The sequence below is a fragment of the Erinaceus europaeus genome, chromosome 1, assembly GCF_950295315.1.
Source record: "Erinaceus europaeus chromosome 1, mEriEur2.1, whole genome shotgun sequence".
Taxonomy (NCBI): domain Eukaryota; kingdom Metazoa; phylum Chordata; class Mammalia; order Eulipotyphla; family Erinaceidae; genus Erinaceus; species Erinaceus europaeus.
Window position 1 is genome coordinate 123,377,221 of NC_080162.1, and position 25,757 is coordinate 123,402,977.

At 37.7% G+C, this 25,757-nt stretch overlaps 1 protein-coding gene across 1 annotated transcript in view; it reads right to left on the reverse strand.

Annotated features, from left to right (window-relative positions):
- DEPTOR (DEP domain containing MTOR interacting protein) overlaps positions 1-25,757 on the reverse strand; it is a 188,489-nt gene that overhangs the window by 85,122 nt on the left and 77,610 nt on the right. The gene's annotated exons all lie outside the window — the stretch shown is intronic.

Genomic DNA, 25,757 nt, shown 5'->3' on the forward strand with positions numbered 1-25,757 from the left:
CGAAATTAACTGGACTGATCCAATTCTCTTGGCGGGGGAGGGCTAGAACAAACCAATGTAAAGCATACGACACAGAAGGATGAATATGGGATGAACTCACTCTCAGGCAGAAGTTGAAAAAAAAGATCAGAAGAGAAAACACAAGTAGAACCTGAACTGGAATTGGCATTTTGCACTAAAGTAAAAGACTCTTGGGTGGGGAAGTGGGGGGAGAATACAGGTCCAAAAAGGATGACAGAGGACCTAGTGGGGGTTGTATTGTTATATGGAAAACTGGAAAATGTTATGCATGTACAAACTATTGTATTTACTGTCAAGTGTAAAACATTAATTCCTCCAAAAAGAAATTTAAAAAAGAAAAGTGTCTGCAGATCTTTTGCCCACTTTTTTAAAAGTTTTTTTTTCAACTTTTATCATTATCTTTATTTATTGGATAGAGAGACAACCATAAATCAAGAGGGAGGGGGTGAAAGAGAGGGAGAGAGACAGAGAGACACCTGCAGCCCTGCTTCACCACTCGTAAAGCTTTCCCCCGCAGGTGGGTACCGGGGCTTGAACCCGGTTCCTTGAGCATTGAAATACACGCGCTCAACCAGGTGTGTCACCACCTGGCCTCCTTTTGCCCACTTTTAATTGGATTATTTGTTTTCTTATATTCAGCTGCAGAATTTCTTGACATATGTTTAATGCCAATTACTAGACACTGAGATTCTTCTACCTCATACCTATGAGAATGGTCTGCACCAACAGAACAGGAAATAGTAAGCTTTGGTAACAATGTAGAGAAAAAGGAGCTCTATTACACTGTTAATGGAAATACAAACTGTCAAGACCCCATAGAAAGTAGTATGGACAGTCCATAAACAAATAAGAATAAAATGCCTTATAATACCATAATACTACTCCTAGGCATGTATCCCAAACAAGGGAAAATAGTAACTCAGAGAGATATGCACCTTTATGTCTCTAGCTACATTATGTCTGTAGCTACATTAAGTTCATAATAACCAAAGAGTAGAAACAACTGGATATGCCCATCAACAGGTAACAATTGGATATAAAGAAGTTACAAAGGGCTAGAGAGATAGCATACTGGTTTTGCAAAAAGACTTTCATGCCTGAGGCACCAAAGTTTTTAAGTCCAATCCACAACACCACCATATGGCTGAGCTGAGCAGTGCTCTGGTAAGAAAAAACACACATAATAAATAAATAAATAAATAAATAAATAAATAAATGTTACAGGATATATATTCAGCTGAATAGCACTCCACAATTTAAAAAGTTGGTATTTCATCCTTTGGGACAAAATGGATGGAATAGAAGATGATTGTGTTTAGAGAGGTAAATAAGGAGGTGAAAGACATATGTGGAATACAGGGAATTGAAACACATAAACTTGATGGTCCAAGAGGTGGTTCAGTGGATAAAGCATTTGACACTCAGACATGAGGTCAAAAGTTCAATCCCAGGCAGTACATGTATCAGAGTGATATCTGATTCCCTCTCTCTCTCTCTCTCTCTCTCTCTCTTTCTGTCTTTCATTAATAGATATATAAAAAGTTTTTAAAAATAAACACATAAACTTGAAAAAAAACATAAAAAGAAGTAGCCAAACTGTCCATAAGACTTTGTGAGAACTGTTCACTATGAAGTTAGAACTTAGGTGGTGGTTGAGGTGTGAAACTATACCCCGTAATCTTATAATCTTGTAAACCATTTTAAAATCAGCAGTAAAAATGATATTAACAAGGAAGACGTAATCACATCAGTCTGCTAATCCAAAATAATAAATTAGAATAGCAAATCATCATATAACATTTTTATTAATCCAAGTATTAAAGTGCTTTATATGTATTAGTCCCTTTAATTACAACAACTGTCTTAGATATATTATTTTATTATCATTGTTTTTAATGAAGAGACTGAAGCTCACAGAAGCTACAATAAATAACAGAGGTAGGAACAAAACTACAATGTCTTGATTCCAGAGTCTGAATTCCAAATTACTACTTTCACCTACTTCTTTGAGAAGTAGTACTTGTTTGAGTTCTCATGGACAACTAAAATATGATTCATATTCAAAGCACAGCATTACAAAAAGTAACTGAAATAATACTACATAAACTGCCGACTTGTGGCTAACTTACTGCATTCACACAATTCTACGTAACAATTTGTAACTCAGGAGTCTATTAAGAACTGTTTATAATTTCAATTTTATACTCTAGCCATACTTGCCAAAAACAACATGTGGAATCTCAAGAAATAAGCAAAAGCTAAGTAATTCATAGTTGTTGTTTTTTTTTATCCTAGAAAGGAAAAATAAGCAAGGGAGATAGCATAATGGGTATGCAAACAGACACTCATGCCTAAGGTCCCCAGACCCCAGGTTCAATCCCCTGCACCACCATAAGCCAGAGCTGAGGAGTGCTATGGAAAAAAATTTAAATGGGGGGGGTGGAGAAAGGAAAAAATCAATTATTTCTACACTTTGACAGGACATTCTCCATATTAGACACAAAACTCATTTTTTTGCTATCAGGTCAAATTGTTCTTTATTAAACAACAACAAAAGAATCTATGATCTGGAGAGACATTTTAAAAGAAAGTAAAATCAAAGAGGAAAACAATGATTGGTATCTCTAAATACTGAGGTTTCAAGTCTTCACCTCTCAGATCCCAGATTACAAAATGTTTATGTTCTAGCAACTATGCTGATATGTACAGTTTAACAATGTTATTCCTTGTGTTTTGAGAATATTAATCTCTAAACAGGAAGAAATAAAAAAGGCAGTGCTCAAAATCTTACATTCAGTATCTGAGATTCTAGTTGTACTCTTGCAGTTTGTACCATGGAAAGAGAAGAAATTAACAATATTTGACAATTCTTGCAAACCATTACGTCCCTCCTAAAACATAAAAGAAGAAACAGTTTGTAGTTGAAAACTGACAATTACTATCTCACCAGTTTATAATTTCTGGGACTTCCAAGTCTCTTCCCTTTTGCATTAGTGGAATTCTCTAGGGTCTTGGCTCAGTGAGATATTAAGCGGAACATAAAATAGGAGGGAAAAACAGACATGAAAGAATGATGAAGCAAGGTAAATATAGAAGATCATATTGCATAAGAAAGCAAGGGCCCTAGAAGAACTGAACCTACCAAGTCATTGATATTTGTTAAAACAAAACAGAATTTTATCATTGTGCCTTTACTTTTCAGAAAGCATGAAAGAAATGCATGTGATCATCAAAAATAACAAAGTACTGTGGCACAGAAAACATTCTTTTAAAAATAATATAGATATATTTTCTTCACAAATTATTGGGATGATTGGGGGCTGGGCAGTAGAATACCCAGGTAAGCACACATAATACTAAGAGCAAGGACCTGGGTCAAGCCCCTGCTCCCCACCTGCAGGGGAGTCACTTCATGAGTGACAAAGCAGGTCTGCAGGTGTCTATCTTTCTCTCCCTCTCTATCTCCCCCTCTTCTCTCAATTTATCTCTGTCCTAGGCAATTTTTAAAAAAGGGAAAAATGGTGACGGGAGTGGTGGATTTGTAGTGCAGGCATTGAGCCCCAAGTGGTAACCCTGGAGACAAAAAAAAAATTACTAAGATAAGTTGAATAAAGAAATAAAGTCTTATTATCTAAAGAGGGAAACTGGCTTCTGCTCCACTCACACATATAGTGTAAATATGAATGTAAAAACTTGCCATTTGAGTCCTACAAGTTCCACTGAATATAAAAGACATTTTAGGCCACTTATCTAGTCAGAGGGAGGAAAGTCATATCAATTCATACATCCTTGAATGTTTGCTAGAAAATGACATAATACATAAAGCATTATGAGATAAGTGAAATAATTATTCAGTGTGAGAGAAAAGAAGAGAATAAGCAGATATCCTCTGTTAAAGAAGAAAAGAACATCAAGAATTTGTGAAGCATTGTCTTCAATTTGGGATCACAGAAGCAATTTAATAGAGTAAAACAACGGCTTACCTAGTCAGGGAATACTGGGATTCCCTAGACCTCTAACAAATCCCTATCTCCACTGTCACGGGTCATCTCCATCAGGAACAACATAGTGAACCTTCTTGTGAGTCTCTACAGGACCTTGCCATCATTGTGTATCAACAATGATAGGGACAGCCCCATTCTCCAAAGGGAGGTTGGGTTAACATACTCCGCCATTAGAAGAAGATGGGTCCTGCAATGAGTGTAGTCTGGAATGTTCCTAGCTAGAACACAGAATGCAAGCTTAGACCTACAGGGAGCAGAGGTTACATAGGCTCCTGTGCTGAATATGGGCCCCAGATCAAATCAATAGGGTTTACAGTTAACATTATTTATATACATTTCTCATATTTTGGAGCTACTCTCTGCCCTGATCCAGTTTTCTAGTCCTGTTTCCAACTCTGACACTATCTCCCCAGATAATACCTTTAGCCCACCTGCGTATTAGCTGTCAGGTACAGGCAGAAAGTAGTCAAGTCATGGGCCCTTGGAATATACCTAAAATAGACCTATTAGCCTTTTCCAAAATGGAGACCCCAAATTTCATCTGCTATAGTCTTACCTCTAGATTCCTGATTATTAAACAATTGGTTCTTGTTTATATCTAGTGCTTTTTCAATCATCAGGTTGCAGATGCTACCATGATGCCAACCTGACTTCCCTGGGCAGAAGACCTTACCAATGGAACCCCACCTATCTAGAGCCCTGCCCCACTAAGGAAAGATAAAAACAGGCTGGGAGCATGGGTTGAATTACCAATGCCCATGTCCAATGGAAAAGCAATTATAGAAGCCAGACCTTCCACTTTCTGCACTCCATAATGATCCTGGGTCCATACTCCCAGAGGGATAAAGAACAGGAAAGCTTCCAATGGAGGGGATGGGATATGGAACTCTGGTGGTGGGAATTGTATAGAATTATACCCCTCTTATCCCATGGTCTCTTTGCTCATTAATAAATCAATAAAAAAGAGGGCCTAAACAGAGAATGAGAGGAGAGGAAATTAGGATAATGACTATCATAATGAGAAAAAAAGAGCTCAGCAAGTATGAGACTGAGAGGGGGCAAGAATACAACTGCAACTGTGCCAAATCTAAAAGGATGTCAAGGGAAGCTTAAGACACACAGCCCTCGTTAGCTGTCAGAATCACCAACATTTAAGCACTCCACTCCACTGCAGCATAGGTGGTGACTCTCCTCTTCACTAGGATAGGACCCGAACTGCCCCTGCGGCTACAGACAGACTATGACCCACATAGTCAATGACTGCCACCTCTCCAGATTCAAAGGAGGTCTCGAAACTTTACATCAGGCTCAACCTGATGCTGTTGACTGGCTACGGAAGAAGGGCAAACGCTAGAAGAAGAAACTAGGATAGGATGTGGAGAGAAAAAGGATCAGGGATTATGTGTGTGTGTGGGAGGGGAAGGCACTTTTGTGAAGGATGATTGAGTCACTCAGGAGAGCACCCCATGCCACCACTCATTCATTTCCTCTCTTTTTAAAAAAATATTTTTAATTAATTAATTTATTTACTCCCATTTGTTGTCCTTGTTGTTTTATTGTTGTAATTATTATTGTTGTTGTCATTGTTGGATAGGACAGAGAGAAATGGAGAGAGGAGGGAAGACAGAGAGTGGGAGAGAAAGATAGACTCCTGCAGACCTGCTTCACCACTTGTGAAGCGACTCCCCTGCAGGTGGGGAGCCAGGGTTCGAACCGGGATCCTTACGCATGTCCTTGAGCTTTGTGCCACCAGGATCCTTATGCAGGTCCTTGAGCTCTGCGCCACCTGAGCTTAACCCGCTGCACTACCGCCCAACTCCCTCATTTCCTCTCTTTAGCTTTCTAGTACCCTAGGTATCCCTACATCTCTTGCTAGAATGTCTGTCCATTCCCTATCAACATTGCTGAAAGGACTGAAAAACATCAAGGATAAAGAGATGACAAGTCTAGTCCTCAGGCTTAGTATTTCAAAAAATCAAGGACATGCTGCATATGAACATGCTGCAATTATTTTTCCAGCAAGACAGAAGCTCTCAGCTATTTCACATGCTCAGAGAAGGATCTGTACTCTTTTTGTCTCCCTGCCCCCTGCAGATCAGTCTTGCAGAGTCCAAGCAGATGATGTCACTTAGTCTTCTGCATAATCCAAAAAGCTGTCAAGACTGACAATATTAATATCATGCTTTGGAATCATACATTTGGGTGGAAAACATCTCTTGAGGTTTAACTTTAACAAGATAATGGCTAAGAAAATAGAAACTATACTTACGTCACATTTGCCCATTTCAAACCATGCTAAAGAAAGCAATAGTGCAAATATCCCTGCTTCCCAGAATATCAAAAGCCTTTGATTCAAGAACATAAAGCAATTGTGTTTAAGCATGTATGCCACATAAGGACAGTGCTAGGATCTTGGATTAAAAACCTTTCCAAAGGCAATAATAACAGTGAATCAGAGAACTAAAGTAATTATTTCCTGGGCACTGACAACATTAAGAAGAGGATATGAAAGCAGGAAATTTATTCTAGAAAGAAAAGTCTAACTGATATTACTAAAACAAAACACCTCACTTTCATCCAAGTAGATGAAATTAATTATATTTACTTTGATTGAAGGGAGAAAGAGAGGATGGAAAACAGAAGAGGAAAAAAGATTAAAGCAACTTTGGTAAAGGTAGTAGGAAAGAAGAAAACCAAAACACAGCACTGTGACTATCTAGATTTCTGAGGTTCTTTATCTTAGTTGGAAGTATTCTGAAAACTAGAACTTTTGTTGTTAGCAATAGCATGCAGAAAAATGGATAGTTTTTTTTAGGGATAAAACTTGGTTTTTGTTTTCTTTTCTTTCAGAAACTAGATTGTATCGTAATTGCAAAAAAGTTCAAAAATGGGGCTGGTGAGGCAGACAACCTCACCAATGTGTCCTGGAACCTCACCTTCCCAGAGCCCTAGCCCACTAGGGAAAGACAGAAACAGGCTCATTATTCTTAATAGCTGAGTAGTATTCCATTGTGTATATATACCACAACTTTCTCAGCCATTCATCTGTTGTTGGGCACCTGGGTTGCTTCCAAGTTTTGGCTATCACGAACTGTGCTGCTATGAACATAGGTGTACACATATCTTTTTTGGATGGGTGTGATTGAGTCCTTAGGATATTTCCCTAGGAGAGGTATTACTGGGTCATATGGAAGGTCCATTTCTAGCCTTGTGAGAGTTCTCCAGGCTGCTCTCCACAGGGGTTGGACAAATTTACATTCCCACCAACAGTGCAGAAGGGTTCCTTTGTCCCCACAAGGTCTCCAGCATTTGTTGAAGCTGTCATTTTTGATGTATGACATACTCACAGGGGTGAAGTGTTAACTCATTGTTGTCTTTATTTGCATTTCTCTGACAGTTACCTAGAGCAATTTTTCATATGACTGTTGGCCTTTTTGCTGTATGATACAAGATCTCACCATAATTTATGACCTTTTACGCTATTTATTTATAGCTGTATCTTATAAAGTAATGCCACCAGTTGCTTCTATTTCCCCTGGTCTAATTTTTTAGGAGATTTAATATTTCAAAGAAGAAGTCATTATTATAAATGTATTAACAATTTGAGCCCACTGTTAAAATTCAATCTGATTTCCATTTTGAAGTCTTAAGTGCTTAGACTGAAGGAACATATACTCAGCCTAAGGTCTATGCATCAAAAAGTTTGAGACATTCAATCCACTTTCCCCTCTCATATTAATTAAACAGTTATTTTTGAGATTGTAAGTTAATAGGAGTGTATATTAACACCATTCCCACAAGGTTTGTGTCCCTCTCTCTTCCCTCCCCCTGCCCCCCGTTCCATGAAGTTGAACATCTACCCTCACCCTCCACCCAGACATTTTTACTTTGGTACCCTACTCCAAACTCAGTCATATTCTTTTTTGAGTTTCCCTTTCTGTTCTTTCTCAACTTCTGTTTATGAGTGGGATCATCCCATACTCGTCTTTGTCTTTCTGACTTAGCTCACTTAACATAATTCCTTCTAGCTCCATCAAAGATGGGTCAGAGAAGGCGAGTACATTGTTCTTATTAGCTGCATAGTATTCCACTGTGTAAATATACCACAGCTTTCTCAGCCATTCAGCCATCCCCATAGGACCTTGCCCTCAATGTGGATCAATAATGGTAGGGAATGTTCCACTCGCTGATGGGAGGTTGAAGAACGTACTCTACCTACTACCTGAGGAAGATGGGTCCTGAAATGAGTGCAGCCTGGACTGTTCCTAGCTGTGACCACAGAATGAGAGCTCAGACTTACAGGGATGCAGGGATGTTACATAGGCTCCTATGTGGAATATGGACCCCAGATAAAACCGGTGGGGTTTATAATTAACAATATTTATATACTTTCCCCATATTTGGGAGGTACTCTCTTCCCTGATGCACCTTTCTAGTCCTTTTTCTAACTATGACACCATATCCTCAGACAATAACCTGGGTCCACCTGCATGTTAGATGTAAGGCTCAGGCAAAACCTAGTAAAAATAAAATAAAAATTAAAACAAATCTCAAATCTAAAAAAAACAAAAACAAAAAAAACACCTTGTAAACATTGTAAAGGCCAGAAGATCATTTGCCTGGTTGAATATACCTAACTATGGAGAGTATACTGATGATAATATCAATGACAGTAAAAATAAACTAACAATTTGACAATTTGGCTATGTCCTAAGAAAATTGCAAAATTATATTATTTCATTATCATAGCAGTACTCTGGAAGTTTCAATGTTTCCTATGTTATATTATTATTACCAACTCCAGGGCTATCACTGAAGCTGCATGACTGCACTAAGAATCCACTGTTCCTAGTGACCATTTTTCCCCTTTTTTTCATTCTATTTTATTCAATAGGATAGAGGAGAATGAGAGGGGAGGGACAGATAGCAAGAGAAAGAGAGAAACCTGCAGACCTGCTTCACCATTCATGAAGTGTCCCCACTGCAGGAGGCTCACACGTGGGTCCTTATGCAGGTCCTGGTGCATGATAGCATGTGCACCTAACCAGGTCTGCCACCACCCAGCCCCTAACTTTACCTACAGATGAGGCAAACTTGTTCAAGGACCCCCAGTTAAAAACTAAAAGATAAAAAATAAAAATACTGAGCTCTATCCCTTATTCTCACTTGACTGTCTCCCATTTAAAGATCTGATATTACACTAGAGACCAGAAGAGAAGGACAAGATAATTTTCTTTTTTTTTTAAAGTTTTTTTAAATTTATTTATTTATTCCCTTTTGTTTCCCTTGTTGCTTTATTGTTGTAATAATTATTGTTGTCTGTCTTCATTGTTGGATAGGACAGAGAGAAATGGAGAGAGGAGGGGAAGACAGAGAGGGGGAGAGAAAGACAGACACCTGCAGAACTGCTTCACCACCTGTGAAGGGACTCCCCTGCAGGTGGGGAGCCAGGGGCTTGAACCAGGATCCTTACGCCAGTCCTTGCACTTTGCACCACATGTGCTTAAGCCACTGCGCCACTGCCTGACCCCCAAGATAATTTTCAAGTGCTCAATAAGAAAGGCTTTCAACCAAGTCTACTGTATCCTGCTAGACAGTCATTCAGACTAGATGGAGGCATAAATATCTTCTCAGACAAGCAACAGTTGAAAGCATCAACTATCACCAAGCCTCCCCTGAAAGAAATTCTGAAAGGTTTCCTTTAAACAATCAGACCACCATAAACATTCCATAAATCAGAACACTCTAAAAATCTATAAGAATGACATTAAATTATCTTCAATCTATGCTATCAATGAATGTTAATGGCCTGAATTCACCTATTAAAAGGCACACAGTAGGAAGATGGATCAGAAAACACAACCCAACCATACATTGTCTGCAGGAATCCCACCTAACTCAACAAGACAAACACAGATTCAAAGTGAAAGGATAGAAAACTACCATAGAAGCCAATGGACCACAAAAAGGGGGGGGGGGCAGGAACAGCTATGCTCATATATGACATGATAGATCCTTAAAATAAATAAAATTTAAAAATATAGGTACGAATATTACTTAATTCTCAGAGGACCAATCAATCAAGAGGACTTCATGATTATCAATATCTGTGCATCCAAGGAGAGGCCATCTAAATCCATCCAACATCTACTGGAAGAGCTACAGCAATATATTAACAGCAACACAATAATAGTAGGGGACTTCAACACCCCACTCTCTCAACTTGAAAGATCATCCAGACAGAAAATCAATAAAGAAATGAGGGAACTAAATGAAGAGATAGATAAACTAGAACTACTGGACATTTTCAGAGTAAAAGTGGTGATTTCATTGGCGACTGTAAAACATTATTCCCCCAATAAGGAAAGTTAAAAAAAATAAAAATAAAGATCTGACATTACTAAGTGAGACAGATAAGTATTTCAACATAAGAAAACAGAGTCTGCTTTCTCCTCAGTTATTTTTGTCTCCAGGTTACTGAGGCATTTTGGCTGGGCACATTTTCTACAAAATCCTCCACCAGGACAAACTGTTTATAACCTAGAGTTGGTTATTAAAAGAACTTGATGATAGTACAGAAAACATCCCTCTGGCCTCAGATGGCCCTGGATTGAATGCTAGTTTCAATATTTATTAAATTATTTAATGGCCCTGACTTCCTTTCTTTTTCATCTATAAAGTGAGTTGAATGAACAATGATCAGACATAGGCAAAAGGTCTAGTAGAGTTTCTGGTATATAAAGACACTCATTTAACCATAGGTAGGTTCTCAATTGAGTGTTCAGGATGTGAGTGTCATGGGAAACATCTCCAAAGTACAAGCCTTTCAGAAACAGTCAATGTTAGGAAAAGATCTCAAAGCAACTATACAGGAGTTGGGAGCACAAAGGAAATAGTATCCTATCTAAACCAGATAAATTCATTAAGGCAAACAACACAGAGGACACCCACTATAACATTAGACAGGAACGGAATCCTACTCAGGAACCACTGTGTGTGGAGGTCTACCAAATCTCATTCCTGGATGACATTTTCTTACTATTCCCAGAAAGCTTACTTCTTTAACAAAGTACTTTGCCATATAATAGATCATCAAATATCCATTATGAGAATGAAAAAGACTAGAAAGCTCAAAGGATGAAGAAGTAGACATCCATAAAAGGAGGAGATAAATTGTGATATTTAATGGATTTTCTTACACTGTAAATTTTAATTATTGTTTATATGTGTAGTTACCTTCTCTTAAGCAAAAAAAAAAAAAAAAAAAGGTGGTGGCAGGGGGAGACTAAGGGGCTAAGGGCAGTGGTGCACCAGGTTAAGCACACATAGTACAAAGTGCAAGGACCCATGCAAGGATCCTGGCTCAAGGCCCCAGCTCCCCAAATACAGGGGGTCACTTCACAAATAGTGAAGCAGGTCTGCAGTTGTCTTTCTCTTTCTCTCTCCCTATCTATATTCTCCTCCCCCCCTCAATTTCTCTCTGTCCAGAAAGAAAGAGAGAGAGAAAGGAAGGAAGGAAGGAAGGAAGGAAGGAAGGAAGGAAGGAAGGAAGGAAGGAAGGAAGGAAGGAAGGAAGGAAGGGAAAAAAAGAGGCAGATAGAGAGACCACAGCATCAAAACTTCCTTCATTGTAGTAGGGACCAGGCTTGAGCCTGGATTGCACGCATGCTAAAACAGTCTACTATTCAAGTGAGTTATATAGCCAGCTACAATTTTTTCAATAACCTTTACATTTTAGAATAATTTTAGATATAGAAAGCAGCAACGATAACACAGACAGTTCTCATTCACCGTCCATCCAATTTTGATATAACCATGACACATTGGTCAAAACTAAGATATTCCTGGAACAGGATAGCAGAGGCCCTAGCAGGGGTTGTATTGTTGTGTGGAAAACTGATAAATGCTATGTATGTACAAATTATTGTATTTACTGTCAGCTGTAAAACATTAATCTTCCAAGAAAGAAATAAAAAAGGAAAAATAAATAAAAGAAAAACAATAACAATAACAAATAAAAACCCAAGATATTAACAATGGTATACCTGACTGATTTAAATCTAACTTAAAGCTACAAAGAACTTAATATATGGACCCAGGAAGAAGTGTTCTTTGGAAGCCCATGTTCCAGAGTGAAGATTGCTTAATCACAAATGAATATAGTTGTTAGGTTGTGGAGACAACATAATGGTTATGCAAAAATATTTTCATGCCTAAAACTCTGAGGTCCCAGGTGCTACTATAAGTGAGAGCTTATAAGGAAGAAAGAAAGAAAGAAAGAAAGAAAGAAAGAAAGAAAGAAAGAAAGAAAGGAAGGAAGGAAGGAAGGAAAAGAAAGGAGAGAGAGAAGGAGAAAAAGAGGAGGAGAAGAAGAAGAAACTAAATAAAGAATGAGAAAGAAAAAAAACACTTGTTCTTTTTCTCTGACAGTGCTTGATAGGTGTATGTCCAAAACCTATCCTCTTTTTCTTGAGCCTTTATAATTTGAAGTATAGTGAACTAAAACCATTAAATTTAATATTACTTTCCAGCAAGGACTGACCCTGTGACATACTTCCAACCCCTGAAATGTTGGTAGAAACCCATAGACTAGGTAACCCTTCCTGAATAAAAAGAAAAAAAAACTTGAAATGCAAAGTCTTGTTACTTAATGATCCCTCTCTACCCTTTATGTATTTGTCATTCTATCTTTTTCCTGCCCAAAGTGCATACATGAGGTGTGCTATACACAAAGAAAGGCAGAGCAGAGAGAGAGAAGGACCCTATGATCTCCTCATTGTCAATTAAAGATTCATAACTTGAAGTAGCTCACAGCCTGGAGCAGAGAAACTTCTTTATTCAAATCTCCATTACTACATTTTCTGTTATTTGGAACAAAACACAATCCTGATACTGTCCCCAACTCACATCTACACATAAAATCAAAAGCCTAAAAAAAAAAATCCACTTTCTATTTATTTGCAGCCTACACCTTGGAATAAACTATGCTTGACTCAGAAGTTGAAAGACTAATTAAAAAGGAAGTCAAACTAACAGAAAAAAAAAAAGCCCCCTAGCAATTGGCTACTGATTCACTCTGAGACAGAATTGGTCATGGACAGTTCCCAAGTTTCATTTTTTCTACCTGTAAAAAAGAAAGCACAATTACTTCTCTTATCCATAGCAAGTGAAAGTAAGGCACATATGTAAATCCATAGCTCTCTGAAAACATGGTTGCCATGATGTCAGTACATTTAATAATAACATTGTTCAACTAACAGCAAAAGTCTAATGAATCCCACAAGAGTTGGTATGAATGTAAGAAGGTACTCTTGAGTTTTGAATCATCTACCAAATAGGTCTTTTTCTTGGCAAAATAAAACTGCCAAAATCACATCCAAGTTTAAAGATAAGAGTCAACTATTGCTGACTCGTGGAACTGTCAAAAAAAAAAAAGGAAGGAAGGAAGGAAGGAAAGAAGGAAGGAAGGAAGGAAGGAAGGAAGGAAGGAAGGAAGGAAGGAAGGAAGGAAGGGAGAAGGAAGTAAAGGTAACAAGAAGGAACAAAGAAAACATGACTGTACTTGTGAAAAGAGAATTACTATCATTCCAGAAATGCTGTGTAAGTACCTCGCTCATGCTTCATTCCAGAAACGTATGTTGTTGGCTTTATTTAGGCATCCAGAGAAAGCACAACAAAATTTGGGTACCGAGGTACTTCCTGTACATAAAGCTCCAGGAATCCAGCCACTGCAGAACAAAGATCTTTGAGATAAACAACTAAAAAAATTAAATACACACTTACCAGGACACCATTCTAGTTCATACTCATTTATAGAAGACCTTGTGCTACATTATTTAAGTCGGCAGACACAATCCAGATGAAGCTGCCAACCGCTTAAAATGCAGCTAGTCTAAATGGAAATGAGCTGTGAGATATGTTCTGGGATTGGAGTATTGAGCATGAGAAAAGAGTGCAAAGATTGATGTTTTTATATTGCATCTCTTTTAAAATGATGACATTTTGAAAATTAGTGACTTTACATATATATCACTAAGTTTAGGGGGCAGGTGGTGACACATCGGATTAAGCACATATAGTACAAAGTGCAAGGACCCACACAAGGATCCTGGTTCCAGCCTCCAGCTCCCCACCTGCCTGGGGGTTGCTTCACCAGCAGTGAAGCAGATCTGCAAGTATCTGTATTTCTCGCCCCTTCTAGATCTTCCCCTCCACTCTCAATTTCTCTCTGTCCTATTTAAAAACAAAAAAAAAGGAACAAGTTATCCCTAGAAGATCCCTGAATTAATCACTAAGCTTAATTTTATCCACTTCTATTTTTCTTACTGTGGCTATTAGGAAGGTTAAAATTACATACATTAGTTGCCATTGTGGTTTATATAGTATTTCTATTAGTAGTATTGGTGTAAGAGGATGGTATACCATAGAAACAGATGAGATAATCAACTAATAACTACCAGTCTGAGAAAAAAAAAATCAGCAATCTGAATTGTTCATTCCTCCCTGAAGATCCTGCTTCATTCACCTAATAAACTTGAAACATTTAAATATGTTCCACCAACACCAAGCAAGACAAGAGCTAGTAAGAGAACAGACTTTAGAATCATATAGGGTATATATCTGAAGATCTAGTCTAAGAACACCTGATAAAAATGTATTTATTTAAATAAAAAAGGAATAGCTATTAAACTATTCACAAAATAAAGATCTCTGCTCTTCATGCATGATACTCTTGTTCTGAATCTTTAAATAAATCAAGGCATTTTTCTCCCTTGCATCCTATCTAATACCTAAAGGCTGCTTTTCCTTCAGCCAAAATCAATACAATATTGTTGACCAATGTGTTAGTCCTTGACTTTACCAGGCAATCTTATTTTTATATGTCTACATTGCAGCATACTTCTAGCTGTGTCTATTTTTCTCCCTACTTTGGGTTCAATTGTAATAAAAAGTAAAACAGATCCACAGAATGTCAAAGGAGACAGTAGGAACATTCCCAGAAATTCTAATTTAAAAAAAGAAAAAAATGAGTTCTACTAGGTTATGGCTGCTACAGATTATTACTAGAATATTAAATATTGAAAGCATGTTGAGAACATATTCTACACAATCTTTATTTTTTTATGCTCATCGTGTAACATTTAGGAAATACATCCTAAACATCATCATCTAAAATAGTGGAGATAACAGTACTCAATGTGTTAATTATCTGAGAGGATTAATAAGCTAATAGTAAAGAATAGTCTGTCTGTTGTTATTGCCTTACCAGCAGGAGAAAGACCCCTCTTAATTGGTGAGGCCCTGCCCAAGGAAGTGACAGAAGCTCAGTTAGTAAATTGCTTTTTGGACTTTAGCATCTGCGAATAATAACTATATAGGCAGAAAATCACTACAGCAGAATTATCCTGCTGTAGGAGTTTAGAAGAGATTGGCTGTTAGTCACTAGCTGCTGGTAAACTGAAGTTCCATAGTTGCTCTAGCTCTAGCTCTGCTTCAGATAGTTTAGTTTCCTAGTTGTTTGGCTGACTTGGGCTTTTCAGTATTACTTTTAGTGCCAACTGACCCTGCCTTACTCTAGCTGGTATAAACACGCAGCCTTAAATCCAGTAATTAATAAGTACTCAACAAACAGTTGCTACTGTCATTCATTCCATACTTTTTTTAAAGCCCTTCTTTTTTAATTTTCATTGTGTTGCCTTTGTTGTTTTCTATTGTAGTTATTGATGTCGTTGTTGTTGGATAGGACAGAGAGAAATGGAGAAAGTAGGGGAAGACAGAGAGGAGGAGAGAAAAAATAGACACCTGCAGACCTGCTTCACCGCTTATGAAGTGACTCCCCTGCAGGTGGAGAGCCAGGGGCTCAAACCAAGATCCTTATGTCAGCCCTTGTGCTTTGAGCCACCTGCACTTAACTCACAGTGCCACGGCCTGACTCCCTTTTTTTTTTCTTTTTTAACCATAGCATGGCTAGAACTGTAGAACTCTGTTCTTCAGTGGCCCCAGAGACTTGGAGATTGAGGCATGAAAGTCTTTCTACACAATCATTATGCTTTCTTCCCAGTCCTCAACACATTTTTAACTGAGTAGTTAATAAATAAATGATAAGCTTTGGGGGATACAAAGACTAAAAAAAAAAATCCCTGTTCAAAAAGTACCCACACTATAGTCATTTTTGTTGATGAAAAGCAAAGTCATCAAATTAAAAAAAAAAAAAAAAGGATTTCCAGAGGCAGGGCTACAGTGCAGCAGCAACTGTGTTTCTCTCCTCTCCTCACCCAGGTCAAGTAGGAATCTCAAAGGAGACCACCTGGGACTGAAACAAAACTAAACTTGAACTATTCAGAAACCCAACAAATCACCGATGAATGAAAACACCTGTACCTCGTGGACAGAGAGGAGCCTAGGAGAGATTAAGTGGCTGGTAACAGTCCAGCAGTTTACCAGTTGAGACACCATCTCCAGTCTGTTTCACCAACAAAAAGAGGGCTGGAGGGAGGAGAGACTCACCAAATGCAACTGTGAGTCTCCACTGCTACTGCACTCAGAAGCTGCAGCAGAGAGGGGGGGGCCTGTGCTGACACCAGGGGACAGAGAACCAACCAAGAAACTCAGGAGAAGATCTGTAACTCAGTAGCCTAGCAGTGGGGCTGTAAGAGTCTCTTTGCATAACCACTGGATTATCTCTGCCCCACCCTGCTTTATCTCTTGGTCAGCAGTGAAGGACTAAACTCTAAGAAGCCTATTTATAGTTTAAAAGCCCTCAGACTCCCATAACCGACATGGAAGAAAAAGAACAAAAGAGGCTTTTAAGCTACTAGGCTCCAACTCAGGGATTAAAATAATATTGAAACAACTGTCAATTTCCAAAACTATGAACCCTTTAATGAACTGATTTAGACATAAGTCAATCCAGGCAGGAGTGATAAGTAATTTGAAAGGTAATGAGAGAGGGATCTCATAACATACTATATAAAATGTTAAGCAAACAAGAAGAAATATTGGAGAAATGAACCAGGACAAGAGTCCAGTTAAAAGCCCCCCAAAGGGTGAACCACAAAATAGTGATGTTAACATCCAAACACTTGTTAAGGAAACAAAAACAGGAGTAAGAGTTTGAAAGAATTGTCATCAGAAATGCAAAAACAACAAATGAGACTCTAGAAGAAAACACTATCTCAAGGTTATTAGAGAACTGAAAGCTGAAATAGCTGAGCTAAGAACACAACTAGCTGAACAAACTAAAACAGTATCAGAACAGGATAACAAAATAGATGAACTCCAGAAAACAGTAGAGTGGAGAGAGAATAGAATTAATGAGGCTGAAGACAGAATTAGCAAGATCGAGGACGAATTAGAGACAACTGAAAAAGAAGTAAGAGATCACAAAAAGAGATTAAGAGATATTGAAAACAACAACAGAGGCCTATGGGAAGACTTCAAAAGAAATAATATAGGCATTATTGGCTTACCAGAGGAAGAAAAAGAAGGAGAGGAAGAAAGCATTCTTCAGGACATAATAGCTGAGAACTTCTCTAGTATAGACCACATCAAAGACAAAGGTTCAAGAAGCCCAGAGGGTCCCAAACAGAATTAACCCAGACTTAAAGACACCAAGACACATCATATTGAGAATGAAAAGGATTAAGGATAAAGAAAGGATCCTGAAAGCTGAAAGAGAAAAACAAAGAGTCACCTACAGAAAAAAACCCATAAGATAAGCAGCAGACTTGTCCATATTAACACTACAGGCCAGGAGAGAATGGCAAGATATTTACTGACTACTCAATGAGAAAGGCTTTCAACCAAGAATACTGTATCCTGCTAGATTGTCATTCAGACTAGATGGAGCCATAAAAAACTTCTCAGACAAGCAACAGTTGAAAGAATCAACTATCACCAAGCCTACCCTGAAAGAAGTTCTAAATGGTCTCCTATAAACAGTCAGACCACCATATATCAAGCACTCTAAAAATCTACAAGAATGGCATTAAAATATCTTCAATCTTTGATATCAATACATGTCAATGGCCTGAATTCACCTATTAAAAGGCACACAGTAGGAAGATGAATCAGAAAACACAACCCAACAATATGCTGTCTACAGGAAACCCACCTAACTCAACAAGGATGGAAAACTATCATACAAGCCAATGGCCCATAATAAAGGGCAGGAACAGCTATTCTCATATCTGACACAATAGACTTTAAAATCAATAAAATTCAAAAAGATAGGGATGGACACTACCTAATGCTCAGAGGATCAGTCAATCAAGAGGACTTAACAATTATTAACATCTATGCACCCAAAGAGAAGCCATCTAAATACATCAAATGTCTACTGAAAGAGCTACAAAATATATTAACAGCAACACAGTCATAGTAGGGGACTTCAATACCCCACTCTCTCAACTTGACAGATCATCCAGACAGAAAATCAATGAAGAAACAAGGGAGCTAAATAAACCAGAACTACTGGAAATTTTCAGAGTCAATCATCCCAAGAAACTGGAATACACATTCTACTGAAGTCCACATGGGTCATTCTCAAGGACAGACCATATGTTAGGCCACGAAGACAGCATCAGCAAATGCAAGAGCATTGAAATCGTCCCAAGAATCTTCTCAGAACACAGTGGAATTAAGCTAACACTTAACAGTCAACAAAAGATTAGTAACAGTCCCAAAATGTGGAAGCTCAACAGTACACTCTTTAACAACTACTGGGTCAAAGAGGAAATAAAGGAAGAAATCAAAATGTTTTGATAGTTCAATGAAAATGAAGACACAAGGTATCAAAATATTTGGGACACAGCTAAGGCAATAATGAGAGGGAAGTTCATAGTCATACAAGCACACATTAGGAATCTAGAAAAAGCACAAATAAACAGCTTGATGGCATATCTTAAAGACCTAGAAGAAGAAGAAGAACAAAGGGACCCTAAAGCAAACAGAAAGACAGAAATAACTAAAGTTAGGACAGAAATCAATAGCATTGAAAATAAGAAAACCATACAAAAGATCAACAAAAGTAAATGTTGGTTCTTCGAAAGAGTAAACAAAATCAACAAACCTTTAACCAGACTCACAAAAAAAAGGGGGGAGAAGACCCAAATAAATCGAATAATAAATGAAAGAGGAAATATCACAACAGACACCACAGAAATTCAGCATATCATGTGCAACTTCTATGAACCACTATATGCTACTAAGCTAGACCGAGAAACACATGAAAAGTGCTCCAAGTCTCTGACTGTCAGAGATATGCAAATAAAAACCATAATGAGATATCACTTCACTCCTGTAAGAATGTCATACATCAGAAAGGGTAACAGCAGCAAATGCTGGAGAGGCTGTGGGGTCAAAGGAACCCTCCTGCACTGCTGGTGGGAATGTAAATTGGTCTAATCTCTGTGGAGAACAGTCTGGAGAACTCTCAGACAGCTAGAAATGGAGCTACCCTATGATCCTGCAATTCCTCTCCTGGGGTTATATCCTAAGGAACCCAACATACCCATCCAAAAATATCTATGTACACATATGTTCTTAGCAACACTGTTTGTAATAGACAGAACCTGGAAGCAACACAGGTGTCCAAAAACAGATGAGTGGCTGAGTAAGTTGTGGTATACATATATATTTATATATATACACACACAATGGAATACTATTCAGCTATAAAAAATGGTGACTTCACTGTTTTCAGCCGATCTTGGATGGACCTTGAAAAATTCATGTTAAGTGAAATAAGTCAGAAACAGAAGGATGACTATGGGATGATTTCAGTTTCAAGCAAAAGTTGAAAAACAAAATCAAAAGGGAAAACACAAGTAGAACCAGAACTGGAATTGGCATATTGCACCAAAGTAAGAGACTCTGGGTGGGTTGGGAGTGAGAATACAGGTCCAAAAAGGATGACAGATGATCTAGTGGGGGTTGTATTGTTATATGGGAAACTGAGAAATGTTATGCATGTACAAACTATTGTATTTACTGTTGAATATAAAACATTAATTCCCCAATAAAGAAACTTAAAAAATTCTAAAAAAGAACATGAATGGGAAAGAATCTTAACAGAAATAGAGATAGAGATAGAGCAATGAAGAGAGAGAGAGAGAGAGAATATGCTGAGTATATTGCCACTGGCAAAGTCTCTCTCCTTGTCCTAAATTTAGTCTGGACTCCTGCCTTTTCAAATGGTTTTTGCCTTTGGCCATTGACCTGTCTTTGATATACCCAGCCCAGTTTAGCAAAGAATCCAATCTTAGCAAATTCTGTCCAGTGTCAGCAAAGTCATTTTACATGTATGTTATATTTCGGTAGAGGTTGAGAATCCCTCCATCTGAGATCTGATCAAGTTCCTCATTCTCCATTTTTGATATATAAACCCTGGTCTATCTTCAGGAATAATTCTGATAAAGTCAGTTTGGGAAGAGACTCCCTAACCTTTCCCTGATATCTCCTATTAATTTTCTACCCACTGATCTCCTCACCCTACTCTTGGCTATAAACCCACACTTGTCCTTGCTGTACACGAAGATGAATATTGCCACTCTTCTCTCTTGAAGTAGTCTTAAATAAAGTCTTTTCTATTATTTTGGTAGTGACAAAATAATTTTTGTTTGGTATTTTATGGCTTACCATTCTTTTATTTTCCTCCTTTCTTTTGTTCTATATATCCACCTCTTCTGTCTCTCTTCCCCTCCTCATTTTGGGCAGACTATTCTAGGCTAAGACTGAACTCCATTATCTGAATTATGGAAAAGGGAGGAATAAATCATCTCTCTGAATCTGGCACTTAGGCTTCTTTGTAGGAGATTCCAAGTACTTTCCTCATGTTTAACTGAGTGACTATTTCAGCTAGCAAATTTAATCTTTTTGTGAAAATAAAAATAATCATGATACCTAACTCACAGTTATTAAGAAGAATAAATTAGAAAAATGAATAAAGTGAATTGTTGGCATATAGTAGAGACTATAAAGTTTAGCTGGTATCTACAGTTGATCAGATTACATACAATGGCTGGCATTTAAACCATAAGAAGTAGACAATGTGCTAAGAGCTTTTGCCAACTGCAATCAGTTAATTCTTTCAACAACTCTATGCAGAATTACCAAATCAACTCAGACACACTGGGCTTGCTTATAGGACTGGCCTTGGGCTAAAACATGGGAACTTGGCTGTAGGGATTTCCAAGCTGGGAAGGCAACATTGCACACCTGGAACACTGATTTGTACTGTATCACTCTGCCTGGATTGTTTGTCCAAACCCTGTGATATATGGAAAATGTATTATTTACTTCTGAACATCTGGAATACTGGCAGTTGTGACTGGCTGAGCAGGGAGAATGTACCTCCATAAACACTGTTACCTCCAACCTTATAAAAACTCTATTCTCAGGGCTGGGTGGTGATGCACTTGGTAGAACGCACACATTACCATGCAAGACCTGGGCTCAAACCATTGGTCCATACCTGCATGAAGGAAGTTTTTCCAGGTATCTATCTTTCCTCTCTATTTCTATCTCCTTCTCCTACCCCTTTTTCTATTTCACTTTCTTACTCACTACTGAAAAAAAAAAAAAAAAAAAACAGAAGGAATGTCCACCACCACCAGTAGCCAGAGCTAAGCAGTAGTCTGGTGAAAAAAATAAGTAATTAAAGGAGAAAGTCAAAGTGCATGATCATCTTATGGGACCAGGTTGTGGTACACCTGATAAAGCTGACATATTTTTGTCACATGTGAGGACTTGATTTCAAGCCACCATCCCCACCTATGGGGGAATCTTCATGAATGATAGAATACTACTGCCAAGACTGGGAGTATGGACCGACCAGTCAACGCCCATGTTCAGCGGGGAAGCAATTACAGAAGCCAGACCTTCCACCTTCTACAACCCACAATGACCCTGGGTCCATGCTCCCAGAGGGATAGAGAATGGGAAAGCTATCAGGGGAGGGGGTGGGATATGGAGATTGGGTGGTGGGAATTGTGTGGAGTTGTACCCCTCCTACCCAATGGTTTTGTTAATTTATCCTGTCTTAAATAAAATAAAATAAAATAAAAAGAATACTGCTGCCAAGTGTCTCCCCTTATCTCTGTCATCCTCGATCTTCCACTCTCTGTCTCTCACCACCTATCAAAGAAAAAGGAAAAAAATGTACACAAGGAATAATTCTGCTGGAAATTTTTTTTTTTAAAAAAGTGACCAGGAGTGGCAGAATCTTTTTGCAGGCACCAAACCCCAGAGATAACTCTGATGGAAAAAAAATAAAAAATAAAAAGCAGAACAGAACACTGCATTCCTGAGTTTCACAAGAGCTTCATTGGACAGAGACATTGCACACATTCTAGTGCATTCTGGAAGAAGTCAGTTCTCTGTGATTCTGGTAGGGGTAGTAGATAAAGTCTGCCTAAATTTCTCCATACCTGATATGTCTTTTTTTTTTCCTCTTGCTGATTCACCCCAGAGCCTGTTCATTGTCATATGTCTTGGTCATGAATCCAACCATATATTGTGTACTTGTAAATACTGGTAAACACAGGCTCCCCTCAAAAAACACAGAGGTACAAAATACTTGCACCAAGTTAAATAACTTGAGGAATGAGAGCACTGAAATGTTGATAGGGTGACCCAGGAGGTGGCACAGTAGATAAAGTGTTGGACTCTCAAGCATGAGATCTTTAGTTCAACTATAGTTATTCAATGTGCCAGAGTGATCCCCTGGTTCTCTCTTTCCCCAACCAATTAATCAACCAGCCAACCAACCAACCAACCAACCAATCAATCAATATTTTTTTTAAATGCTGGTATTATCTCTCAGTAGGCAAAGAAAGCTGGAATATAAATTCTGACCCTCTCCCTCTGAAGACCAATTTCATTCCACTGTGGCAAGGAGCCACACCCCAATTATATATATATATCCCGGGCCAAAGAAAACTTTTTTTCTCTTTTGTAGAGCTGTAACTGCACCTATGTGTTCTATGGGACACTTTTTTCTCAGACAGACACACTGACAGAAGGAGAAATATCACAACTAGAGAGTTTTCTCTAGTGCCATGACACTTCTCATGTCGCACTAAGAAATCAAATCTGGGCCATGCACATGGCAAAGGATGCATTCTATTCAGTAAGCTACTTCTCTTGCCCAAGAAAAACTTATTTTTCTCCATGTTTGGGGTTCCACTGCCCCTTCAGCATAGCAGCAGCTGGTCTCAAAACTGGGTTTTGCCCATGACAAAGCAATAGTGAACTGTCTTACCATCTTGAAAAACTTCTAAGGCACAATGTTTAGTCACAACTACCTGATTATGCAGCCTTGGGAAAAAGTCTTTGAGTCTCATATTTCTAAAACTCTATAGCTGTAGGAATAATATCAGTACCTTAGCATTGCCATGAGGATTTAATGAAAAAAGAACAAAAATATCACATATATGAAGTATGTACTATTTAAATATGTAATATATTAAAATCAATAGATCATTTAATCCACATTATATAGTAAACCTCAACAAATCAAAAATCTAGATAAATATACATGTGATCAACAAATGCTTAGTTATAAACATGCATAGATAGATAGATGGACATATTCACTTAAGCTACTCATCCAACAAGTTCTGTCTTGATTATAGAACGTTATTTACGATTCATAACTAAAGCTAGTCAGCATTTTGTAAGTGGGCCTGGCTTAATAGTTGCCAGTTTCAATCTAGGGAAACACCTTTAGATACCTTATCCTAAAAGGCTAGCAAATGTTAAGTCTGTGAAGTTAATTATTAACTAGGTAACTCAGAGCTTTGTTTAAATCACTAACTGGTATTTAGCATTAGTTCTACCACATGGTCATATTTCCAGAATTCAAAGCTAAGACCTGAACTTCCATGTTGAGAAACTGAACATCCCTTGGAATCTGTCTCCTATAAAAAGAAATTTCAATCCTTGTAAAATCATGGAAACATACTTTAGGGGTTAAGAATTGCTATCAGTAATGCATGCTTTATCCTTTACAATTAAGCTCGATAGCATTTATGTTTATAGCACCACAAAATTGCATTATAATTGAAGTATAATTAATTACTCACTCTCTAGAAATCATTTAGAAAGTTACTGGCATCTTCTACCTTCTAAGGTAAAATGTATAGTATGAGTCAGTAGATCATGAAATAAAAGGAAGATTTTCTCCTAGAATTTTTTATAATTTAACTGTCTGGAGTAAAATGACAAAGCTAATTATAAACCAAAAACATGTAACTTTTCTTTGTATAAAACTCTTACCACTCGTGGGTGGGTGGGGAGAATACAAATCCAAGACAGATGACAGAGGACCTAGTGGGGGTTGTATTGTTATATGGAAAACTGGGAATTGTTATGCATGTACAAACTATTGTATTTACTGTTGAATGTAAAACATTAATTCCCCAATAAAGAAATTAAAAAACTCTTACCACTCCAACCAAGTTCACACTTACTCACAGAAGCATCTATTTGTGCATTACTACTAGTGTGGATTCAGACAAGTGATTTAACCTAATAGTGTTTCAGTTTCTTTATCCATAAAATAGGGAACACCTGACCCATAATTAACAATGCTATATTAAACACTTAAAAATTAAGGGAACCTATCTTATGTTACATGATATTATAAGAAATTAACATTTAACAACTTAAAATAATCTCAGCATCAAAGAATATAATAGACAAATAAGCCAACATGTGTAATTGTAAGAAAAATGACTGGCACATAGTATTAAATAAATAACATAAGTAGTACATTGTCTTCTGTTCTCTAATTGCTTCTTACAGTACCACGAAGACTCTATTATACTATTAAAGGCCAGGGACTACATAGCTGCTGTGCTTTTTAATTACTTTCCCAGTTTCAGTGAACTCAGATCAGCAGTAGATATCAATAAATATTTGTGAGCTTAATTAAAGTAGCATCACACAAGAGAAAAACCCTGGATTATACTGAGTGGTTTTGATGCCACTTCAACCACTGCTTCTCAATAATGGCTTTCAAGATAACTGACCCAAATACATAATCACAATTTTTATATTGTAAATCAATATACATGATTATACCCACATGTTTATATCAAACTGCAATAAATTTTTGAAAAAATTATACTTAACCTTAATTTATAAAATGTGCTGTGATGAACTCCGACACCAAATTCCTAGACAATATTTCTAGTAACACTTCTGTGTTAACTGTCAAGCTCAAGAAATTATTAATAAAGACATGGGCCCCTTTTTTTTTAGGAATATACCTAAAAATAGACTTTTAGTTTCTTTCCACTCTGAGGTCCATATCTGCTCTATTCCTATTTATTAAACATTTTGTCCTGTTTTGTATATTACTGCCTTTCAGCTACCAAGTTGCAGATACTACTATGATTCCATCCTGACCTTCCAGGGCAAATGACTTCACCAGTGCTTCCTGGAATCTTACCTCCCCAGAGTCCTACCCCACTAGGGGAAGGTAGAAACAGGCTAGGGATATGGATTGACCTGCCAATGCCCATGTCCAGCAGAGAAGTGATTATAGAAAACAGAACTCCCTCTTTCTGCACCCCAAAATTGAATTTTGGTCTATACTCCCAGAGGGGTAAAGGATAAGGGGAAACATGTACCTGAACTTGAGACCCCAAGCAAAGTCATAGGCGCCTTCTAGACCCACGAGTGATAAACATATGTTTGTTGTAAGCCTCCAGATTTGGGTTTGCTTGT